Here is a 25,589-nt window from a genome sequence, read left to right as displayed (position 1 = left end):
CTACACATCAACACGTCTGATGATCATACGGAGCCCAAACTTAGGTCGCAGCATGAAAACATCTATTGGTGCATGGACGTACTTGGGCGACAGTGATAGTGAGAACCGCTGGAGCATAACAGCGAGAACGGCCTTAGCCTCAATCATCGCATAGTTCTTCCCAATGTACGACCTTGTGTTGCCCCCCTCTTCACCACCACCGTCGCCTCACCTCCCGTGCGTCTCCTCGCCTCCCGGAGTGCCAGCGCGGCCCCCTCCCCAAGACCTCTCGACACCACCGTCCTCCCATAGCACCACCGCTGGCTGCGCCCCCCTCTCCACCCGCCGGCCCTCTGTAACAACTCTACCTAAATTAAGTGCTGTTAAATATAAACCAGTGGTTAATCACTAAGTAAAGAGGTGAAATGACCGTTTTAACCCTAAGAAGCTCTTTTTGGAGTTTAAAATAAAACATGAGATTTTATATACAAACTTAAAATTCTGCCCAAATAAGAGTTGTAAAAATTTTAATTTCAAACAACTTTTGTTAAAGGAACTTTGACTAATTCGGATCAGGAGGAAGTCAAAAACAGCAATCAAAACCGGAGTACTAAAGAACCCTATAAACCTCCTAAGTCCTGGAATTCAAGATTTCCTCCAACTTTGCAAGCTGTTATCTCACGATTTCATATCTAAATTCAAGCCAGGCTCTTAATAAAAGGTCTAGTCCCTTGAGTGTGTTCCAACTTTGTTACACTGACCCAGGTCCAAATCGAATCAGAACATGTTCAAAGTCTTGGTCAAAGTTGGGTAAAACAGTCAACTCAGCCCCTGAGCACCACAACGCTAAGTCTGGAAAACTGCTCAGAGTACACCTCTTGGCGAGGGCGTTCCTTTAAATTTCTGAACTAAACTCAAGAAATACCCTAAATAGAAGTTGAAGTACTCAGTTTGGAGAGAAACTCCTTCAATATCGCTTAAGTCTAATTCAACTCAGAAGCTACCCAAAAATCGAGTCAAAGATAGCTAAACCTCTGAAATTCCACCTCTCCGGCCAAATTGGCTAAGTCTGGATTCCAGATTTTTAGCAAACTTTGGTACGAAATATCTCCAAATCCTTTCACAATATAAACAAGCACCTTAAACCAAGTTTGAACTACGTCCAGAGTTGAACAAGTTTGCTTAAAAGAGTTTTGAAAATTGAGTTGCAAAATCTTGAGTAATGAGCTCCCAAAGCTGGTCGGGCTTACTGCCCGAAGGAGCCTCGACGCCCGCGCGCCGGGGCATGTTTTCCCGCGTGCCACGCGCCGCGTGGCCGCCAGATACCGGCAGCTCGCCGGTGCCCTATCACTAGTGAGACAGCGACAGGGCGAGAGCCACGGCGCCCAACCCGCGCCTGCGACAGGACGGGGCGAACGCCGGGCTGGCCAACTGCTGGCCGCGCGCGTGCCTTTTCGCCTGCCGCGTATCTGCTCCGCCCAACCGCGCTTTGCCCGCCCGCCAAAGAAGCTGCCATGCCTACGACGTCCCGCGCCTCCGCCTGCTCGCCCAACCCCCGCGGTGGCCCTCCGCTTCGCCCGCCCGACAGGCCAGAGGCCTCAGACACGCATTGCCCGAGGCCAATCGTGGCCGAAGAACACCCGGAGCTCCGCCTCCCTTGCCCAATGGCACCGCTGGATAATGGCCGCCTCGCCCGCGCACCCGCCGCTCCCCGACCTTATCCTCCCTCCACCAGAGCCCCGCCTTGACCCTCCGCTCCACCGCTGCCCTATAAAAGGGTCACCCTCACCATCAACACCACCCTTTGCCACCGCCCACAACCGCGCCTCTGCTTCCTCCTCTGCGCCGCCGCTAAGCTCCTGTGGAGCTCACACCTTCGCGCCACCCCGCACTCTGACGACCTCTCCGCCCGCCTCGCCACCCCTCCACGCACGTCTCTGAGCAGCCCGTGGCCTTCTTGACGCCGCCGGTGTGCCGGAACGCCGCCTACACCGCCGCTGCGTTCCGACCCCCGCCGGCCATCTCCGTCATTCCAACCCCGCCAAACCGAGCTCAGGTGAGCCCCTGCACCCCTCCGGCCACTTGTTGCGCACGCCCCGGGGACGACATTGCGTCTCGCCCATTCTTTCCAGGGGCCTGGGCGCAAAACTCAGGGACCCCTGCGTAGTTAAACTGTAGACCTAGAGGCTAGCTTGCAAGTTTACCACGGCTTTTCTTTTAAATAATAGGTAGAAATATAGTTGAACTTTGTAAATGCCCAGTAAATCGTAGAAAAATCATAAAAATGCCAAACCACTTTTGTTCGAATCCTTGCTCTGTCTAGTTCCTAAGAAAAGTAAGTTTGCTCATGTTCCTGTTGTAAATAATATCCTATGCTTTTAATCATGGTTTAGGCCTTTTAAATCCTAATAAATAGAAGAAAAGTGGGAAAAATGTAAAACCAACTCTGTGATGTGTTTCTATGTGTAGAAGCTCAGAAATATGGTTAGGGCTCTGGTCTAGCACTTTAAGTCACTGATAAAATTGGGAATCTAAGATTAAATCTTCCTTTTTGCGTAAGTTTTGATCCAGAGCTCAGAAAAATGTGAAACTAGTTGGGTTAATTTTGTTTTGCTGTGTAGTTTGCAGTAAAAATATAAGTTGTTGTGCAAATCAGAAAGAAAAACACCTTCCTTGTTAAGCATGTTTAATTAAACGGAAAACAGAGTAAATAGTTATCCTTCTCCAAAAATTATGAAAAATTCACCAAAGCTCCTATAACATACCCTTAACATACTGGTAAAATTTGACCCTCGGTTGCACTGTAACTTTGAAGATAGAAAAAGTTAAGCTCATATTACCTTTAATAATAAAATGCATGTAATTCCTTTTTGAGTCATCCAATGGCCCCCAAAATTTTACAGTAACCTAGTGATGGCTTAAGTGAGGTGCTGTAATTTTATTAGTGCCCTTAGCTACTGTTTCTCTATGAAGTCATTTTGGTTCATTAATCAACCAAAAGGGATAAAAGAAAAGCACAAATCCTAATACGATAAATAATTGGAAATTGAAAGAGGTACATAAAAACATTTAGAAGTAAGTAACTCTCTTAATGCTCTTGAACCACCCAAACACAACCTTTCACGCTCTTTATGCAACTCTAAGTTGCAAGAAACTATATATGTACACAATCGCCATCTAACTCGAACTCAAGTTTAAACCGACCACATTCGTTGAAGTTACAAGAAAGTTGAACCTCGTCAAAGTGAATGTGGCTGTTGCAACTCCTTGTCTTTAAGCCATGCCTTGTGTCATTGAATAAACGTGCGAGTCCAACTAAACTCTTGCATGTGCATGTTGTATAGAAGCAAATCTCGCCGACGGAACCTACGAGCTCCACCCAGCACCGGAGGAAGACCCCACTGCGAAGCTTCACCACTTGGAAGGCAAGCCCGAACCGGATCAAGACCTCGAGGACCTGCTAACTTTTCCTGAAGGCAAGCCCCGGTGCATGAATTCCCTGTTTTACTTTTATGCTTATGATTGTGCATTTACGTTGGTAGGAGTTGATTGAAACCGTAGATGCATGAACCTAATACCTTGTTTGAATACTAGTTGCTAAGGTTGAGTAGTTGCAATTCTTAATAGGTTCCGGTAAGAGTCGAGTGATTTCCTATCACTCGCGAGTTATAGGAGTTGAATGTTTATTTATGTTGCAACTATAAGGACGACGGACGGGTTCGGGCTTATGTTCGATACTTGGTGGTTTCCCCGTCTGTCTAAAGGAAATTGATCTAAGGTCGATACGTGTCGGCGTTTCTGATCAAGTGTTTGAAAGTACTAATCTCATACCTAGTATGAGATGGGGAAGCCTAGTACCTGATTGAACTGGGGCGTGGCATACTCCCCCGGCTATCCTTGGAACGTCATTCCCATGGTGCATCATGTGGGTGCAAGTGCGGTCATAGTACCGCAGAGGCCGGGATTATGAAGCATTGCATGCCAAAGGCAGTTGGCCCTGAGACGTGCCTAAGGGATCGATTGGGACGGCTGACAAATGAAGCGACCCCTCGTGGTGCGCGGATGTCGTGAGATTAGGTTCACCATGTATGGTTAATAAATTCAAATCGATTCGTCTGCCTCTCACAGTTTGGGACTACTTGATTGCTATTCTGCACTGAGTAACGATGAAACATGATAACGAGATTAAGTTGATGCTTGTTCTTTAACTACTTGGAAACTATGCTTGCTTAGTATAAGTTGCTAGTCTAGACTGGTTAAAGAACATAGAACTTGAGCTAAAATATTGAAAGTAAGGACCGATTGTAGACGCTATTGGCAAAGCAATCCCAGAGCCAGAAAAGCCTTGCATGTCTAGGTCTTGGTAAAACAATTTACCCAACAGGTCAGTCTTGCTGAGTATTAGTTGCTCAGCCTTGTTGTGGCTTAATCTTTTCAGGTGATGTTAATAGTTTGGCTGCTGGCACCACTTGGTCTACCCAGCTCCCTCCGAGCTGGACAGTCGAGTGGGATCCCTCCTCGGACGGTGAGGGCAAGGATTTTTTATGTCATGTTCGGCTTCGTCGTGATATCATGTACCGACGTTTAGCTTCCACTTGTTTTATCTGACTTTTCGAACCTTGCAACTTTTTTTAATTTCAGAAACTTTGATGTAATAAATTGTGGAACTAAGTTAATGTGATGGAATGTTGTAATCTCTGTGCTACTCACCTTCGTGTGAGCGATGCTTCTCGATCCTGTGTATGTGGTTCATCGGATGAAATCCGACGGTCCACCAGGTTGACTTGCTTAAAGTGCATAATCGCGTGTCAAGCGACTTATATGCATTTTAGTCATGTTAATTTGGGCGGTTCCGCCACACCCTCCCCTGGTGAAAAGACCGACATGTCGCCTAGAGGGGGGTAAATAGGCGAGATACTCAGCAGCACTGCCCAAGCCAAACCGGTCAGACCAGTCCAAGCAGGATGGCACACAAGTGCTGCTCAAGTCCCTCCTTGACTTCTAGCACCTACCAAACTTGGAGAGTGGCTTCCGTAGATGATTTCCAACAGGGAAAATAGTCCCTGCACACAAGACATAAGCACGCAAGTAGATCGAAGCAGAAGCACAAGTAAATTGCTATAAATCAACAAGTGAAGCAAACCAAAATGAAGACACGAGGATTTATTTATCCGAAGTTCAGATTATCCGCAATGAATCCTATGTCTCCATTAAGGAGCCTATTGGAATACGAGTCTATTTCAACTCCCTTCCAACAAGCCGGGTCTCTTTCAACCACTTTTCTCATCTCCACTAGATGATCTTTTTCCTTGCAGAGGCAAGATCACAGCCCTCACAAACTTGCTGCTGCTCACCACACCTTGGGAGCTATCTAACGATGCCTAGCCGTCTAGGAGGCACACTTCCAAGAGTGACAAATGCTTGAAATGCTTCCTTAACGTGAACCACAAGTGCTCAAGCTATGGATTGCTCTTTTCAGCTCACTAATGCTCACACAAGATCACACTCTCAACCCAACTTAAATATTTCTCAAGAATCACTCAAGTCTCACAATGAGAGTGAAAGTGCATCTAGGCCCCTAAGTGGATTTTGGTGAATTGAATGATAAACGATTAAAGAACTAACTTGTTTGCCTAAGATTGTGAGCAAGATTCTATTCTTATACTCATGTTGTAATATTGACCTATGTGTTGAATGAGTATCATATGGCTCACAATAAATACAGCAAGCAAGTGTGTGATCCTATAATACAAATAAAAGATTAATGACAAGCAAGAGCAAAGTGAAACTTGGGGATGTGTTCTATGATGGTTGAACTATGATTCTACAAATCATATGATATCTTATTTGACAAAGTAAAGGGATCACTAAGAAAAGAATAGCAATATTCATAAATGGATAGTTACAAGACTTCATGTGAATATAATAAATGAACATGAGTTATTCATTGGTCTTGTTATTAGAAGTTTGCAACTCATAAGAGATTCTTTATCAATAAAGAACAAGTATTTAAAGCGGATTTCAAATGGGATCTTATTGTTGATGTCAAAATCAAAACTAAACTCATAATGGTTTGAATGCATAAAGAGATCAAGCAAGGGATTTGCGGTACTAAGCAAGGTTTGGTCAAGTGGTGACTTGAGCCATGAACGATGTTAAGGTGAAGTTGCTATCTCTTGGGAATTTTGAGGCATCAAGTCAAGCCTTATGGAGAGAATTAATGCAATGCATCTAATCTATTTTGATTGGTAAATGGAGTGGCTTAAGGATTCAAGTATGTCTTACATGAACAAAGGAGAATCCTAAGTCATCAAGATGGATGTGCTCAAGATGATAGCTATGTCAAGAGCCCTCAAAATGATTATTGATCAAATTATGGCATAGATGAGGACTTTCAAGCTCAAGTGGAAAATATAGTGTTTATATTTATTCTTGATTATAGGTATGCCGTATTATCAAGAGGGATGCAACATTAGCTAATTGACAACACCAAAAGTGCTCTTAGTTGACCTATGAGAGTTTGGCCTTGAGAAAAGCCCCTGAGTGAGCTAAATGTTCCATATCAGCTAACAATGGTTGGTTCATTCTTTGGGCCAATCAAGGGTGAGTGTTGAGAGTTTGGGGGCTAACACAGCCAGACCGGTCTAATCAATCCAGGTGTTCTAGGTGATGCTAACTTGGGAGCTCCGAATTATTCCGGAAGCTTTTCCGGAATATTTCAGAAGTTCCGGAGTTTTCTGAAGAAACTTGCGGAAATTTCCAAAACTTTGTCCTAACGGCTAGTTTTTGGGCAATGGGGTATTTGTACCCCACGACCTCCTTATTTGGAGGCTGTTGTTATGAGCTTCCAAAAAGTGTTCCTTGTCCATTATAAGCTAGGCCAAAGCTAAGAAAAGCTCTCTCGAACCCCTCTTTGTGAGGTTGTGTGATCCTTGTGAGATCTTGTAAGTTGGGTTGTAGAGAGAAGTCAATTGAGAGATTTTGTGAGCTGAGAAGAGTAATCCATATCTTAAGCACTTGTGGTTGACGTCAAGAAAGCATTGAAGCATTTGTTACTCTTGGAGGTGTGCCTTCTAGACGGCTGGGCATCGCTGGTTAGCTCCAAAGGTGTGGTGAGCAGCGGCAAGCTTGTGAGGGCTACGATCTTGCCTCCGCAAGGAGAAGATCAAACTAGTGGAAATGAGGGAAGTGGTCGAAAGAGACCCGGCTTGTTGGAAGAGAATTAAAATAGACTCGTATTCTAATAGGCACCTCAATGGAGACGTAGGATTCACAGGAGTGAATTTGAACTTCGGAGAAACAAATCTTTCTGTCTCCTTTTGGTTTGCCTCACTCGTCAATTTCTAGCAAAATATTTGTGCTTCCGCTTCAATCTACTTGGGTGTACTTTATCCAGCAGGAAATTACCCACAGAAGCTACTCTCCAAGCCTTGCTAGTGCTAGAAGTTGAAGAGGGACTCGAGCAGCATTTTGTTTTCTACACAGCTCCTGACCGGTCTGACTGGTTAGGCAGACCGATCTGATCGGCTAGCCCTAGCTGCAGTGTTCGAGTGGGCTTAAACTTGAATAAATTGTCAATTCACCTAGTCACCCCCTCCCCTCTAGGCGACATCAAGATCCTTTCAAAGAGGTTGGGGAGAGCTGTTCTGGTCACAAGATGGTGTCAAAGTCATGTGTAACAAGCAGCCCACCAAGGAGAGGGCCAAGGGGTATATATAACCTCACAAAATAGAAACTAGCCGTTGGAGCTGATCAAACTGGTTAGACCGGTTGCTAGACCGGTCAAACCCAGACCGGTCAGACACTCACTTTCGGTTTACCTACTTGTTGAAACAACCATTGTTACTTGATCTGGGACAATTAGCTCACTTAAGGATTTTGTCAAGGCCAATCTCACATAGGTTAACTAGGAGCACTTTTGGTGCTGTCAATTAACTATTGTTGCATCCCTCTTGATAGTACAAGATACCTATACTCAAGAATAAATATAAACACTATATCATCCACTTTGAGCTTGTAAATCTTCATCCATGCCATACTTTGGACAATAGTCATTTGAGGACTCTCAACATAGCTATCATCTTGAGCACATCCATCTTGAGCTAGTGACTTAAGATTTTTCCATTGTTCAAGATAAGATATACTTGCATCATTAAGTCACTCCATTTTACCAATCACACTAGATTAGATGTATTTCATTGCTTCCCTCGGTAAGGCTTAGATATGATACTTCGAAACCCCCTGATACTAGCCACTTCACCTTAGCAAAACGCACATAGTCCAAGCCGTCGCTGGTCCAAAGCTTTTAGTCCCTCGCTCTAGTATCTCGATTGATTTCTTTACCTATTCTTGCCACTTTGAGTTTAGGTTTACTTTGACACCAACAATGAAATCTCATTTGAAATCCTCTTCAAATGCCCATTCTTGATTGATAAAGAATATCTCATGAATTGCAAGCTTCTAATAACAAGACCATTATGTAACACATAAGCTCATGTCCTTTGATCATATGCACATGAAGTCTTGCAATATCCATTTGTGAATATCACTATTCTTTTCTTTATGATCCCTTTACTTGTCAATCAAGCTATCACATGATTTGAAGACTTATATATCAAGCATAAAACATATGCCCAAGTTTTACTTCACCCATGCTTGTCATTAGTCATATAATTTCACCACGGGATCACATACTTGCTTCAGATTTCTTGATTGTGAGCCATATAACACATATTCAACTCATGAGACAATATCACATCATAAATATGAGAATAAGACCCTTCTCACAACCTTAAGCAAACAAGTTAGTCCTTTAATCATTTTGTCATTCAATTCACCAAAACCCACTTAGGGGCCTAGATGCACTTTTAATCTCCCCCTTTTTGGTGATTTGATGAAAACCCAATTAAAGCTTACAAATATATCAATAAAACACTTTTAGATTCTCAGATATATCATAAGTTCCCCCTTAATATATGCTTTGAGTGGAATTTCAAAAATTTGACCTCATATGCCCAATGTACATAATCATGAATGCCATGGGAGCTTCCTCTATATCTCAGAATCTGTGGGGTGCAACAAGTGTGTGTAACAATATAAAATACGTGATGCATATGACATGTAACAACACTCAATAAGAGATAAGTGTGTCTGTTGTCAAGGGCCAGACCGGTCAAACCGGTTTGCCCAGTCAACATACACACAAAGCAATCATCAACCATAACGTGCATATCAAGCTATCACAAAGTCACTTAAGAGTATAAATAAGTTCTACACACACAATAGCATACATTACAAGTTATCAAGTCCACATAGGAATTAAATTTAAATTATTACAGAAATATCTCTCTGCCAACTAACCAGACCGGTCCCTCTGACTGGTCAGACTGGTGACTACTGACTAGCTCAACTAAGTCCTAAAGAGGTTTAATCCATTTCTTCTCCTCCTTTGTCATTAAGCATCCATAAAAGGGCTTGGAGAAGATGTAGTTTTAGTCACTGATCCTCATGCCAATTCCCACTTTCTTTTGGTAAGTCCTCGGGCCAATGAAGTCCTTCATGCATCCAAGGTATAGGATACATAAGATAACTAGAGTCTGATACTGTGATTTCAGAGAGAGGAACAAGAGTGCTATCAGACATACCCTGGGTCGATGGGTGAGGAGGAGGAGGAGTACCAAAGATAGCCTGTGCTGCATACTCGGCTGTGTCCGTAGGAGGTGCTGCAAATGGATGACCTGGAATGCTGCCACTAGTTGCTGCTGAAGATAAAGCTCCTGCAAATGGCCCAAAGCCGGATCCCGGATAACATGGATAGACACCTCCATGAGCGCTCAGACTCTGATCTATGATGAACGCATCAAATCCTCCTGCTGTGTGAATTTGAAAAGGTGGAGGAGCTGAGGATGAACCTCCCATATCCGGATAGAACATGCTGCCATATTGATCAAAGTACCCGGATGTCATGTATTTTTCAATTCTTGCCTCAACTGATGGGATTTCAACTTCTGGAGGTGATGGAGAAATGGGAGAGCAAGGAGGCTGAAGATTCATGTGACTGTGCATGATTTTGATTGAATCTCACTATTTCTTGCTAGCCTTCCACTGTCGCTGCTGTTCCACCTCAATGTTCTTTTGACTCTTGCACATACCCAGCAGAAACTTTATGGACTTTTTCATGGGAGTGGAGGGCTTCTCGTACTGCCTCTGTGAGTGGCTGTGCTGCCTAGGTCCAAACTGGTTAGGGGAACCAGTGAGACCGGTCCCTGCTTGGAAACCAGCTGGCTGCTGAAACTGCTACTGCTCAAACCCCTCTGCCCCTTATACTTGTTGTTCAGGTTCTATTTCTACTGGAGGAGATGGAATTCTAAGAGTCTTGCTCACATGAGGTCTCAATGGTTTGTGCTTCATATCCCTAGGAAATTTTGCCATTGTCACCTTCTTAATCATATACATGATGTAGGGACTATCGCTGCAAATCTTCTGAGGAGTTTCTAATAAATTCTTGATTTCTTGCCAAGTAAAGTCACCCATACTAAATTGAGGCTCATCCAGTTTCAAAGCTTCCATCAAGTTTCTTTGGAAGAGTCACATTAGAGGGATTTCAATCTCTAGGAGTGAGGGTCTTTCTAAACAGCCGGTTTAGAATAGCATAATAGGTGTAGAGGCTTTTTACCTTCCCCCAATTTTCTCTCTTATTCTTGGGATACATAAAGTGCATCTTTGATGTCTCAAGAACACCTTCATCATGGAGATTGGGATGAGCATCATCAATTCCAACTCTGAACAATGATGCAAAAGTGGGATGAATGATATGGTGCTTCTCACCCTTTGTCATCCAAAACATAGCCCTCTCATTTGAAACATATCCAAAATAGACAGTGGCATAGAACTGCGCAATGATCTCCTTGTTCCAACTATGCTTGAAACCCATGAGATATTTTATTATTTTGCTTGCACAAGCATCTATGATTTCATTGAAGATAGGATCATTTTTCTTACTCATATAGTCCCAATCGACCCATTGTGCCTTGCGTGATTTTGGACTTCTTCAGAATGACAGTGGTATAGAAATCCTGCTGAAAAGTAGTCCAAAATTTATATTCTTGAGCACTCTTAGGACCACTGTAGGGATCCTCTCTTCACTATCTCTGTCATCCCATCCCCAAAGTAATTCGTAGGTCCTCTATGAGTGGGATATGTTGGCCTACGAGTAGTGGGCATAGCTATGTCACCCACATCCCCATCATCGCTTCCCTCATCATCCTCTTCATCATCATCATCATTCCCTTTACCACCATCATTGCCATCACCATCACCATCTCCCTCATCACTGCTAGCTGACTCCCTGTCATCGCGGTGCTTGACAATGTATTCCTCTTCCTCACTATGACCACTAGTTGTTTCTCTCTCACTTTCCTCAACTTCTTCAATCTCATCATCAACAGGAGCCCTTTTCTGTCATCTCGGCCTCAAGGATCTACTCTAAATCTTGGTAGGTTTGCTAGAATTGCTCCTTGGACAACCGACTCCTATTCTCTTCTCTTTTTGACTCTTTTGACATGAGGTCCCTTAGGCATAACTACTGATCCTGGGTCACAAATATATGACAAAGAGTGCATAAGATACCAGGATAAAGATTGGATGGATAAATAGATGCAAGAATCATGAACTAGAACAATTGGGGCACTTTTGGGCCAAACCGGTCAGACCGGTTGCACCCAGAAATGGACCAATGGTTCTAGATGTCAATCCTAGCAGCCAGATCAGTTAAGATATATAAATTTAGGTTCTAGAGGCATTCCTATGCAGATGAGTTATACATACACCAGAAAAACATGATTTAGAGTTTGATTGTGCAGACGATCAAATCGGTCTACTTGACCAGTCAGACCGGTCCAGGTAATCCAACCCGAAAATCTGAATCCCAACAATGTAGCCAACAAAATTGAATGATACTCTAGGAATAGCTTCTAAGGGTTGTCAAGAGATGATTCACCAAAGGAATTTCAAATTGACTCATGGAGTTGATAGATTAGGAAAGAACAAGATTTGAATACCTTTGGAGAGAAGAACTCAAGAGGAATCCAAATAACTGGTTGGGGAACTGATTAAGCCGCCTTAGGAGACTTGAATCCTTCAAAGGGGCGAGCAAATCCTTGGTTGAATCTTAAAATCACCAAGGGAAGAGTGAGGCCAGTGTAGGGGCGCACGGGGGGAGAGAGGAGGAGAGGCTGTCGGTGGTGAAGGGGTAAAAGAGGATAGAATTCACTATTGTACATTCATGGGAGGGGTAAAAAGATAACTCTCGGGGCGACCGGTTAGGGAAGCTGGTTAGACCGGTTTCCACCAGGAAACTAGAGAAAGGTTGAATTTGAGAGATTTTGGTCCCACACTTTCTCACAAGATTGGATATAAGATTTGAGATAGATATTGATCCAAAGTTGACATGTCTTAGAAGAATTTTTGATAATCCAAATAAATCATCACTTCTTGATTCTTCCAAGAGAGATGTGAGAGATAGACAATGATTTATGGACTTGATAAAAACTCACCACTTGTGACTAGCCATCAATCAATCAAGGTGAACAATAGTCACAAGCGGGTCAATTAAGTCACAAAGACCAAGAGCCAAATATTTTCAAAATAATCATACTTCCTATACATGCTAGTTAAATTTTTCAAAATTCTATCCTATGCCACAAAGAACATGCAATCAATTCAAGTCAATGGTCAATTTAGTATATTTATCTCATACCTTACACAAAATGAGAATACATGACACGAGGTCAATTATAAGGACGGTATCAACTAAATATCTAAAAGAGGTACATCAATGATAACTTGAAATGATTACATGCAAGTGCACAGACTAGCATGAGAATATAGCCTAGATGCATAAAGGTAGAAATACGAGTACATGAGAGCGTACCTTTTGCTTTAGCCATCCATTCTTGTGCATATTTTATTTTAACCACGATGCTAGCTCTTATTGGATTTTTCTTAGCCATAGCATGAAAAGGTCAGATAGCATAAAGTGCACAAGTATATGAGACTACAAGATCACTAGAAGAAATTGTTAGTTTCACAAGTGACACAAGTATTGAAATAAGCTCCCCCTCAATTAGTGCAAGAGATGTTTGAATTTCTTAATTATTGCACATTATCCATTGACGGACATAGAGGAGATTATTCACAATCTTGGTCAAGGCACATAGCTAGGTAATTTTATCAATTGAAATTATGCCAAAGATCTTATTACCATCAATGCATGGTCATCATAACCATAGCCAAGGTTTGAGCAGTCTGTCAAAAGTTCCTATGGAGAGTCGGAAGTTCCGATGAAAATGAATCCAACTTCCTAAGCACCCTATGCCGGAAGGTTGCTGAAACTTTCGATGGTCATTGGAAGTTCTGATGAAAATAAATCCAATCTCCTGATCACCCTCTGTCAAAAGTTTGTTGAAATTTCTGGTGGTTATCAGAAGTTCCAGCGTTGTGTCGGAAGTTCTGGTGGCTTAGTCTCCTCTACTCCGGGCCACCGGTTAGTTCGGTTAGTCAAGCCGGTCAGACCAGCCTAGCCAGGGACTGGCTAGTCTGATAACCTTGATTATGTCTTGCTCCAAGAATTAATGAACCGAGCATTGTACAGATTTCTGCATGAGAACAAGACATATGCCCTCCCAGAGAGCCATTTAAAGCATCATATGCTATGAGAGAATAAATTTCATAAATGTGTCAAAGTCACTTTCATGAATTTCACAAGCCCAATGCTTGTAAGTTGTAACACACTAATGTTCACATAAAGTTGAGATTGACTAAGACATGACATTAAGCACTAGTTACCGAGATGACATTGGTTATATGAATTTAACATCATAGCTTTTCACTTGGTCATTTGATCCATCTTTGATTTCTTTTATTTTAATCAAGTGTCCAATGTATCCCGACGACTCTGCAAGCTTAGCAAGCATTCTTTGGTACCCAAACTTTATTAGGTCCATGAAGGTTAGCCACAAGATGTTTAGGAATCCAAATGGCTCTTATGCTAGTTCGAGGTGAACCAAATCACTCTTATAGCACAAGTACCAGCTTTATCATTCCCAAGTTTACTAAAATCGTATTGGACAAGGTTTAACTTGAGAGGGTTACCATTTGGACAATCCTTACCTATGTAACCTTTTTGTCGGCAAGTGTAGCAAATACGATTTTTGTTATTGTTTGATACTATATCTTCTTACTTTTTTTGCCTATGCTTGCTTCTAGGCATGTTGGTTGAAGAGGTGGCTTCCTTCATCTTGCTGCAGTGAGAAGAGACTGCCTTGGCCAGAACCAGTCTAACCGGTCTAGGTCAGAGCCACCCTCACCTGTAGCACTAGGACATGTAGCAGCAATATGTCCCCTCTCATTGCACCTATAGCATACCCTCTTCCTGGCAAGACTTCTTTGCTTCTTGGAGAGAGTTTCCTTGCCCTTGAGCTTGGTGGGGCATGTATACGCAAAGTGCCCTATTTTTGAACAATTGAAGCATTTGATATGCTCAAATTTGTTCTTTTCTTGAATCTTGCTATTGCTGATTTTGAGATGTCGTTGAGGAGCTGAGTAAGTGACGGTTGATCCCTTCTCAAGCTTCTTCACCATGATTTCACAATTATCTTGAGAAGGTTGCACTTGGCTCTTCCCTTTCAACTCACTCAAGTCTTTCTTGAACCTTTCAACCTCTTAAATGAATTCATCATTTTCTTGAGAAATGATGTCATTACAAGATTCTACAAATACATGCTCAATGCTAGATTGGCTTGCTTGAGAACAACAAAGTTTAGTGCAAGATAAATCAATATTGACGTGTGAGCATGAGCATGTGTGTGAGAGGTTGAATAGATTTTACCGATGTTATAACAACCTCATGATCTATATCTAATATAGCATATGATTCCACAAGCTTCTCATGGGAACACTCAAGTTCCTTGTGAGTAGCTTGCAAAGCCATATGTTCACTAGTGACCTTCTCAAGTTGAGCTTCGAGTATATCATTGGCTTTTTCTAAGGATGCTACACAAGGTAGAGATTTAGTAGCACATACATAATCTTTTTCCAATGAATCATACTTACAGACCAAGGAGGCATGATCGGATTTGAGGAGCTCAAGTTCTTTAACCAAAGAACTTGACAACTCAATCTTTTGACTTTTCCCTTTCTTGGCCTTCTTCTTCTTCTTTTTGTCCATCAAGCACAAGTCAACTTCATCATTTGATGGAGTGGATTCTGGAAGAGATGAAGCTTGGCTTGAATCTTGACAAACACCCATGTCACACATGGAGCCAGCTGCTCTACTTGGACCGGTCTGACCAGTTCCTGCAGAGGAACCATGTCTTGACTTCTTTGACCTTCTTCTTCAATGAGAAGGGACACTTGAGGATCAGTGCGAATTTCCGGTGATGTAGAGCACTCCTCAAGTGACTTCTCCTCTGCTTGCTCTTCATCATCACATTCGTGCGTTGCATATGTCTCCATGAGAAGCGCCCAAATGAGATGTGCATCATTACAAACATCTTTTATGTCAAAGATGATATCCTGAATATCTTCACAAAGAGTGCTACGCAAGAAGTTAGTAACACTAGCATTAAGTTGCGTGCAATCTGATTCCTCTTGAGTGATATTGGACCAATCAATATGGTCAATGTTAGAATTCAGAGGAACAATACTAGCAACTAAAATTTGCTCAACAAATGGACCTATGGTCCTAAATGCATTGAGCATATGAGCAGACCAAGAAGCGTAGTTTGAGCCATCATACGCGAATGGCTTACATGATACCTCACATATTGTCGACATCTTTTCTCATGGCGGTTAAGCTTGAATGTGAGTCCAAACTTTGATACCAATTGAAAGGACCGAGATGTCACCTAGAGGGAGGCTGAATAGGCGAGATGACCAATTTATAAAACTTCAACCCACTCAACAGTATTGCCCAGGCCAAACTGGTTAGACCGGTTCACCAGACCAATCTAGGTAGGGTGGCACATAAGTGTTGCTCGAGTCCCTCCATGACTTCTAGCACCTACCAAACTTGGAGAATGGCTTCCGTAGATGATTTCCAACAGGGAAAAATAGTCCCTGCACACAAGACACAAGCAGCCAAGTAGATTGAAGCAGAAGCGCGAGTAAATTGCTATAAATCAACAAGTGAAGCAAACCAAAATGAAGACACGAAGATTTATTTATCCAAAGTTCAAATTATCCGCAATGAATCCTACGTCTCCATTAAGGAGCCTATTGGAATACGAGTCTATTTAAACTCCCTTCCAACAAGCCGGGTCTCTTTCAACCACTTTTCTCATCTCCACTAGATGATCTTTTTCCTTGCAGAGGCAAGATCACAGCCCTCACAAACTTGCTGCTGCTCACCACACCTTGGGAGCTATCTGACGATGCCTAGCCGTCTAGGAGTCACACTTCCAAGAGTGACAAATGCTTCAAATTTTTTCTTAAAGCGAACCACAAGTGCTCAAGCTATGGATTGCTCTTTTCAGCTCACTAATGCTCACACAAGATCACTCTCTCAACCCAACACAAAGATTTCTCAAGAATCATTCAAAGTCTCACAAAGAGAGGTTGAGGAGAGCTGTTCTGGTCACTAGATGGTGTCCAAGTCGTGTGTAACCAGCAACCCACCAAGGAGGGGGCAAGGGGTATATATAACCCCACAAACCAGAAACTAGCCGTTGGAGCTGATCAAACCGGTCAGACCGGTCTAGTTTGAAAAAACTAGTCGTTGCCATTGGACTGTTCAGACCGGTCTACCAAACCGATCAGGCTAGTTTGGCTGAGTTAGCTATTTGCTCACTGAACCCCAGATCGGTTAGACTAGTCTGCCAAACTAGTTAGATCGGTTTGCTTAAGTTAGCCCCAAAAGTCTCAAACACTCACTTTCGGTTTACCTACTAGTTGAAACAATTATTGTTGCTTGAGCTGGGATAGTTAGCTCACTTAAGAGTTTTCTCAAGGCCAATTTCACATAGGTCAATTAGGAGCACTTTTGGTGTTGTCAATTAGCTAATGTTGCATCCCTCTTGATAGTACGACATACCTATACTCAAGAATAAATATAAACACTATAGCATCCACTTGAGCTTATAAGTCTTCATCCATGCTATACTTTGAACAATAGTCATTTGAGGGCTCTCAACATAGCTATCATCTTGAGCACATCCAACTTGAGATAGTGACTTAAGATTTTTCCATTGTTCATGATAAGATATACTTGAATCATTAAGTCACTCCATTTTACCAATCACACTAGATTAGATGTATTGTATTGCTTCTCTTGGTAAGGCTTAGATATGATACTTCAAAACCCTCCAGGTACTAGCCACTTCACCTTAGCAAAATGCACATAGTCCAAGCCGTCGCTTGTCCAAAGCTTGCTTAGTCTCTCGCTCTAATATCTCGATTGATTTCTTCACCTGTTATTGTCACTTTGAGTTTAGCTTTGCTTTGACATCAACAATGAAATCTCATTTGAAATCCTCTTCAAATGCTCATTCTTGATTGATAAAGAATATCTCATGAATTGCAAGCTTCCAATAACAAGACCAATATGTAACACATAAGCTCGTGTCTTTTCATCATATGCACATGAAATCTTGCAATATCCATTTGTGAATATCACTATTCTTTTCTTTATGATCCCTTTACTTGTCAATTAAGCTATCACATGATTTGGAGACTTATACATCAAGCATAAAATATGCACATGAAGTTTTACTTCGCCCTTGCTTGTCATTAATCATATAATTTCACCATGGGATCACATACTTGCTTGCTTTTCTTTATTGTGACTATATAATACATATTCAACTCATCAGACAATATGACATCATAAATATGAGAATAAGACCCTGCTCACAACCTTAAGCCAACAAATTACTCCTTTAATCATTTTATCATTCAGTTCACCAAAACCCACTTAGGAGCCTAGATGCACTTTCACCCGGCTGCCCCCCCCCCCAACGCCCCTTGACACCGTTGCCACCGGCTGCACCCCCCTCTCCACCCGCCGGCCTTCCCCCGACCTCCGGTACTCCCCGACCCGACGCCCGACGCCGTTGTGCCTCCCTCCTCCTCGCCACTCCGTGATGCTGTGCTGCCGCTCCTCCCTGAGCCAAGCCTCCTCCCCGACCGCCGGTTCGCCGCTCCTACCCGAGGCCGCCGCGCTGCCGCCAACCCTCCGCCGGTGCCGGCCCTCCCCGAGGCTGCTGTGCCGCCGCCGGCCCTCCCCCATGCCGAAGGACCTCTTCCTCTACCCGGGGCCACACGGTTGTATTTTTTCATTCAAATATAATTAATTGATAAATAAAACAATGCCGAAGAAAATGTAATAATAAATGTGGTGTTTAAATATTTATGGTTTGCAATTTTCATGAGTTATAAATATGTATATGTTGTGAAAGGAAAAGTTTGTTGTTGATATGCATAAATTCATCCTAATCTTCATTTACTGTATACTTGCAGATGTCTAGGATCGAGACTCATAAGGCGACGCTCGAAGATGGTCACATCGACAACATTTGAAGGGATATGGTGAGGTTCATCCAACGTGAGATTTGTCATGAGGATGGAATATTCTTTGATAAAGATGGTATGTTGATGGTGGACGAATGCAAAGATCTTCATTGATAGGTGTAGTAGTTTTAATATTAGCGTGGCAAAGAATAGCTTTATTCCAAATGTTGAATGATGTGAATTATTTATTATTCAAGTTTGTTGAATAATATGAATTATATATTATGTACGATTCAATTTTGAATGATGTGAATTATTTATTATTCAAGTTTGTTGTTATGTGGTTGAAGATATATATTTCAATTTAACGGCTAACAGCTGGCGGGAAATAGAAATTATAAATAAATTATGGGAAATAGAAATTATAAATAAATCACGGGAATAATATATATAATGGGAAAATACATATTTCTAGCAGGTAGCATAACCACCCGCCAGCACAGAAGTATCTGTGCAGGCGGGTGGCTAATGTCGCTCGACAGCACATAGTGGTTTGTGATGGCGGGCGAGCACCTACTAGCGCAGACACTATTTGTGCTGGCTCAAGGTTGCTGGCGGATGCTCGGCCTATCAGCACAGACCCCTTTTAGCCGCTAGCACATATCTTTTGTGGCCTAGTGCGAGGTGATTCATATTTGCCTTCTCGATGACGTCACTACCTTGGAACCTCAACGGGTTGAACTTGCCAGCATGCTCACCCCGTACTTCCTTGTCGCGGTGCATCATCGCAATCGGTATTGTCAGGATCGTGTCTTCAGGCACGGTGATGTTTCCGAGCACAACCTGTGTTGTTGTTCTCCTACGGATGAGTGGGACAGGGCTGTAAAGCCTCAGAGTCTCCAGAAGGAACATGTTTACCTGCAGATTGGATTGTAAGTGCACTTTGTAATGTAGGAGGAATGAAAATATGTGGGAAACAGGGTGCCTCAAGACACTTGCCAGCTTCAGCTTGGTGAGCATCTGATGAATGGGTGGCTGATCCCTGCCGCACTCCCTGAGCACCTCCTCCCTGAGCTTCTCCTGCCAGCCCGGGTGTGTACTCAGCAGGAACATGATCCAGGTGAGCAGCTGCGAGGTAGTCTCCTGCCCTGCTAGAAAGAAGGTCTTGCATTCGTTCGTCCATGATCTCATCCATGCTCAGCAGCTCATTATTGCTGCCGCACTCAGGAGCACAAGCCTCAAGCATGAGTCCTAGGAGATCCTCTCCGAAGCCTACGGTATCCTTGGAGGCAACCCTATTCCTTATGATCGGCATGAGCAAGCTTCTCACCTTCTTGTCGAGTTTCCAAGTTCTTCGGTTGTTTGCGGTCGGAACATATCTGGGAGAATGGTGTAGTTATAATACCATAAATTAGTGAAACTTACAAACAAAATATTGCAATCTGTTCGTGATCCCTATTTCAGTGTACTGTGTATGCTGTTCCCTTCTCATCAAGTTAAATTTTCGTTTAGTTGGCTGGGGCCAATAGAAAATACAGTGCTCGTCGTTTAATTTGGGTTCAAGATCTAGACCGTGTAACTTAATTGAAACGTAACTGCCATTATTTCCTTACGAATTTTCCAAATCAAAAGGGTCACATCGTGCAAATAAAGTAGAGGAGGGGTTATTTTTAAAAATATCTTAAAAAAGAGTTAAAAATAAAAAAGTATTAGAATGTGCAGAACTAAATGATACCCATTTTCTTTACCTTAACCCTGGAATCTGGACACTGAGAAGGGTTGAGAATGCAATCAGTTGGAGGTCCTTGAGTGCCAGGAAGACTTGTTTCCCCTCTTTATAGCTTGTCCCGAAAGCAGTGTGAGATATGATGTTTGCCGCAACCTCAACAAACTGGCTGCTCAGTTCGATCTCCACTCCGCGGCTGTCTCCTCCATGACTTGCCAAAAGCGCTTCCCACCCAGACCATCGACAGAGCACAATCGGTCATGGAGGCCGTCATCATCTGATTCAGACCAATAAATGATATGTTCCAAGCGATCAACAGTCGAGTCAGCAATACTCCCTGCATCCATTTGAGGTCACGTTTGTAACTTGAGCTTGTCCATGTTGAAGGCCGGTTGCAGGACCTTCCTATGCCGCTTCCACCCGTCGCCGTTCGCCAGCACCAGCCCCGTGCCCAGCAACCGGACCAAGTTCCCGTGCGTCAGGTACTTGGGGAACATCCCCGTCCGCTCCGAGAGCACCTGCTTCGCCATGCCGAGGTCGGCCGCGCATAGGTTTGGCGTCGACCCGAACCAGTACAGGAACAGATATCTACATACATCTGCCGCACAAATAATGAGAAAGCTTTCTAATTATTATTGTTGAAATAAAGAAAACTGTGCAGAAACCCAAATCTCATCCAAGAACCAGGCGTGAAAAAATTGTAGATAGGTCCCGTTTCCCTCTTCCAAATACACTAGAACATTATCACACAAGAGACATGTGTTACTTATATAGAAATAAGATGACCCTTTGTGTATGTGAGAAACACTGAGTTCATAGATGGGCTACTTATATAGAAGATAACCCTTTAGCTTTAGGATGAACCATTCACCTTCAGGATGAACCCTTCAGCTTAAGGGTGTAAATACAGTATAAGCCCACTAGTTTATGGGTTTCATAACACGCCCAACATAAGCAAATATCCACAAAACTTTAACTTGAAACGTTCTTAATATAGGTCAAGGTGAGAACTAATATACAACACGTGTAAGGAAAAAGAAAAGATAAATTCACTAGTAGAGAACTCGGTATTAATCCCAGTTGGTAGGGTGCAAATCTCTCAAAAATCCATCAGGGATAAACCAATCGAGACAAAAGGAGGTCTTTAGTCCTGGGTCCTTCAACCGGGAGTAAAGCCACCCTTTAGTCCCGATTGGTTTTACCACAAAGGGCCAACCACGCCAGATGCGGGACAGGATGCCCCTTTAGACCCAACCGGGACTAAAGTCCTGCAGGCCCGCGCCATGCAGGTGCCTGCATGGCGCCTGTAGTTTCATGCATCACGTACGTACTCCAACCCTTTTAGCAGTTGAGACTTTTTTTATAATGAAATGTATTTAAACGAATGAAATTAGTAATTATACAATTACTATATATATACAATTCTTAGCATACTATACAAATCGATCTTAGCATATTATATATACAAATCAAACTATATATCTACAATATTCCCGTCGAGGTGTTGCTCGAAGCGTCTAAATTTCGTCCATCGTAATAAAATTCTTCTTGTGGATTTACTACCTCGTCTATCAGGAATCCAATGAGACCTTCACATACTGCCAGTACTCTTTCCTTCTTCAAGAGTCGTTGTAGAATATTTAACATCTATAATTTGGAAATATGTGAATGTTACACAAACAATTAAATATAAGGAGCTAGAAAATAATTAACTATTAATAGTTTTATTTTACGTACTTTAAAGTTGTGCGGTGTCATCTTTAGTCCTTTGGGTCTCACAAAACTGTGCATGTGCTCACAGATGTAGTAGCCACATAGATTATTTATGAGTTCCTATTGTGGATAAAAAATAAGTTATGAAATATTTGTGTTATACAATGTACAAAATGTGCAGACTTCATACGTACTGGGAAGTTTGCATTCCATGTAAGTTTTTCTTTGAATGGACCTTTGTGTGTCGTCATGAATTGTCTCTATGCGCTGCGGATTAAAATAACGAATGATATAGTGTAACCGGGATAAAATTTAGGAAACAAACTTTTGCATACAGATAAAGGTCCAAAATTATTACAAGCCTAGCATGTCTTGCATGTCTCGGTACTCCACGGATCTTCCCTCAACGAATCGAAGACAGTGACATAGCTTCTTTCAGGCTCAATTATAATGAGGATCCAGTGGAAGCTGCATACGTAAATGTTCATACATATTAGAGCTAACTAACATTAATCAAGTAAGGAAAAAGAAAACAAAAGTAGACGGTATACACACACTTACTTGAAGTTGTATGGAAGTAGTATGAAATACTTGAATGTTTGTTTGTCTAGAAAATTGTATACTTCGACCAAGATTTTTTTCGGCGATACCTGTATCTGTTTTTGGTTAACTACGGATGGATCCATGAAGCTAATATGGAGGTACGCTTCTTGTCAGCACGTCTGAATTAGCATCCTACATAAAATGGAAGATAAAATTAGTATGGTGACGCACGCAAAAAAAATAATGATATGAGCCAAAATTTACATGTAGATAAATGGACACTTACAAAACCCAGGCTCTGATCAGAGAGACGTCCAGGGCATCATGATGGTATACTTTGTATATATCCTTGAATTCTAGCCACAGAACTCTCTCGCCTTCGCCGTAAAAATCTATCGGTTTTACCTTAAAGCCGAACATCTCCCTCGAGTCGGCGGACACCTTCATGTACCATTGATGAAATTTGTATATTATTGTTGATAGCTTCCATACCAACTCAGGCCTTACTAGAGACTTGCCTAGCTCAAAGGTCCATTTCGATTCAACTAGCGGTGCAGCTGGTGGCTCAACTTGCCCTAGACATTCATCAAGTCCCATATCTGTTTCTTCCATGAATTTCAATACTTGTGATTGTTGATCCAAGGACATTGCTACTATCTTTTCAGCATCTTTTTCTGGTAGATGCCCGAGGTTGGGGACAGCACCACTGGAAGATGACTTTTCTTTCCTTTTGTCCCTCTCATCAGCCTTGACTAACGCCCGTTCGTAGTTCGATAGTAGTGCTATCCTCTTCTTCGCTCCTTCTTCCATCCTGATAAAAAAATTTAATTCTCTTCGATTTACTGGCGGTGGCTCCATCTCCCTTCCTTTTTTTTTTCTTTGGCTTGTTTCTTGAACCACTCACTAGCCTCCGCTTGAATTTCAGCCCACTGTTCCGCATGAGTCATTGCCTCCCAGCGTTCCTTATGAGTCACTTCAGGCTCCTTTCTTTTATTCTTTCTCTGTCTTAGCTTGGGAGGTGGTGGTCGCGACTTCTTAAATGGTGCTGCAGGTTCCTTCCTCGGGGCTGCGCTTAGTCCCGGCAATGGTGATCAAGGAGAGGTGTTGTTATTGTTGTCATCACTCCCACCACCAGGATTTGGTGGAGATGGAGACCTTGATCGAGCAGGAAGCGACGGTCCTGGAGCAGGTTGTGCTGGAGATGACGGTCTTGAGCTTTGAGGAGATGGTTGCTGCTGGGGATCTCCGGGGAGTGGTCTTGAGCTCTAAGGAGGTGCTTCCGTGCCAGGGATGATGATGTAGCGTTTGCACCATAGAATGATCCTGTGAAGCGCATCTCCTAGTGTCCTTTCCCCGATGCCTCACGGGAGGTTGAGCTCTAGGTCCTCATATTGGCTATCAGCGATCTGCTCTAGGCTGACGCTGGTGTAGCTAGGTGGAATCTCCATGCCATGGCTTGTCTGCCCTACCAGGATTGGTAAGGCACTCCCGTACGCCACTTATACATATAATAGAAGTAAACAAGTTATTAAACTCTGTCCTGACGCGTGGATCAATTAAGAAGATTGCATAAATATTATGTATAAGTATACCTTAATAGTGAGGTTGCCAACCGGTGTATGCAGCTCACATGAGGTGCATTGCGTGATGGCATCCATAGGGAACCATTGCTCATCCACAGGTAATCTTGGCGTCTGCACATCGGGGAGCCCTGTAGAAGCAGAACTGCTCAAGAGGCGTTGAGAAGGGCTGGCGAAGTTTGGATCTGGCAATGCTCTAGATTGGGCCAACTCCGCAACTGCATGGGCCACTCGACGATTGATTTCCTCCAACATTCTTACTTCTTGTGAATGCACTTTGGATTCTAGCATCTGCCGCCAGCTCTCCTCGATTTGTTCCTTTCTTCGTTTGCGTCTTTTGTACGATGCGCTGTCGCCTCAGAAAGCAAACTTCCGCGGAATGACCCCAAACCCTCGACAACGTCCTAGGTGCTCGGGATTCCCGAGGGCCAATGTGAGCTCATCATTCTCTTGGTCCACCTTCAACTTCCCAGCCTAAAAATCTTCAATGTTCTTGATAAGCCTTTCACCCTTCTGACGCATTGTCTCATTGAATATCAACATCCCATCCTCTTAGCTCAGGAAGCCTCCATGAGCGTAATACCAATTTTTCGATCGTTTGGGCCATTCAATAGTTGCTGGTACGATACCCCGATCGATCAGGTCTTGTTCCATCTTCTTCCATCTGGGAATTGTTGTGCCATAACCACCTCGTCCTAGACGATGATGGTACTCCTTCTGACTAGCATTTGTAGTGTTGGTCTGGATCTTTTTCACACCATCTTCACTCCTCTTTTATTCGACAAATGCCTCTCAGTGGTCCCTCAACTTTGGCTACACATCGAAATCTGGAGTTCGGCCCTTCTTAAGGTAGTTGGCATCTAGCATCTTTTTGAATGTCTGGAATTGTGTAGCCATCTTCTTCAGCATCCACGCTTCCACATCCTTTTCAATATATCCTTCGGGAAATGTGAAATGTCTCTTGAAGTCTTCCCATAGCATATTCTTTTGTGTATCCGGGAGCGCATATGGATTAGTGCTTTTGCCCTTCCATTCCCTAATGCTGATGGGCGCGTTGTCCCTTACGATTGCCCCGATCTGACTCACATACTTCTTTGCTACTTTTTCAGGAGCAATTGGCCTGCCCTCTTCTGTGACTTCCATGATGACAAGCCTCCCATCCATCACCCTTGTATGACCTCAGGGCTTCTTATATTTTGTCAATCCAAAGGGCTAATAGTTCAAGATTCATTAATTAGTACATAGTAATAACGAAAAAGACATTACATATGGGGTAAAATAATGGAAATTATATATACCTCACCGGAACCTTCCGTCATGGTAAGGTTTTGCTGGGGCTCAGGCTCTTCAATGCCATCACCGGAACCTTCCTCCATGGCAAGATTTTGCTAGGGCTCGGGCTCTTCATTGCCATAGCCGGACATGTTGAGGAACATGTCCTCCTGGGTACCCTCTTCATCGGTGTACGATATGGGAAGGTTGGAGCCACTACCATCACTAGCAATAATCCACTCCATTAGATACCTTGCGGTCTCATCGTCTAC

General features: G+C 42.9%; 1 pseudogene; it reads right to left on the bottom strand.

Annotated features, from left to right (window-relative positions):
- LOC101780287 lies at window positions 1–23,913 on the bottom strand (annotated as a pseudogene).
- Between the last annotated feature and the right edge of the window lie 1,676 nt (window positions 23,914–25,589).

The sequence above is a fragment of the Setaria italica genome, chromosome IV (assembly GCF_000263155.2).
Source record: "Setaria italica strain Yugu1 chromosome IV, Setaria_italica_v2.0, whole genome shotgun sequence".
In the NCBI taxonomy this organism is placed as follows: Eukaryota; Viridiplantae; Streptophyta; class Magnoliopsida; order Poales; family Poaceae; genus Setaria; species Setaria italica.
Note: the sequence above shows the minus strand (reverse complement) of the source record. Positions and strands in the feature narration are given on the sequence as shown.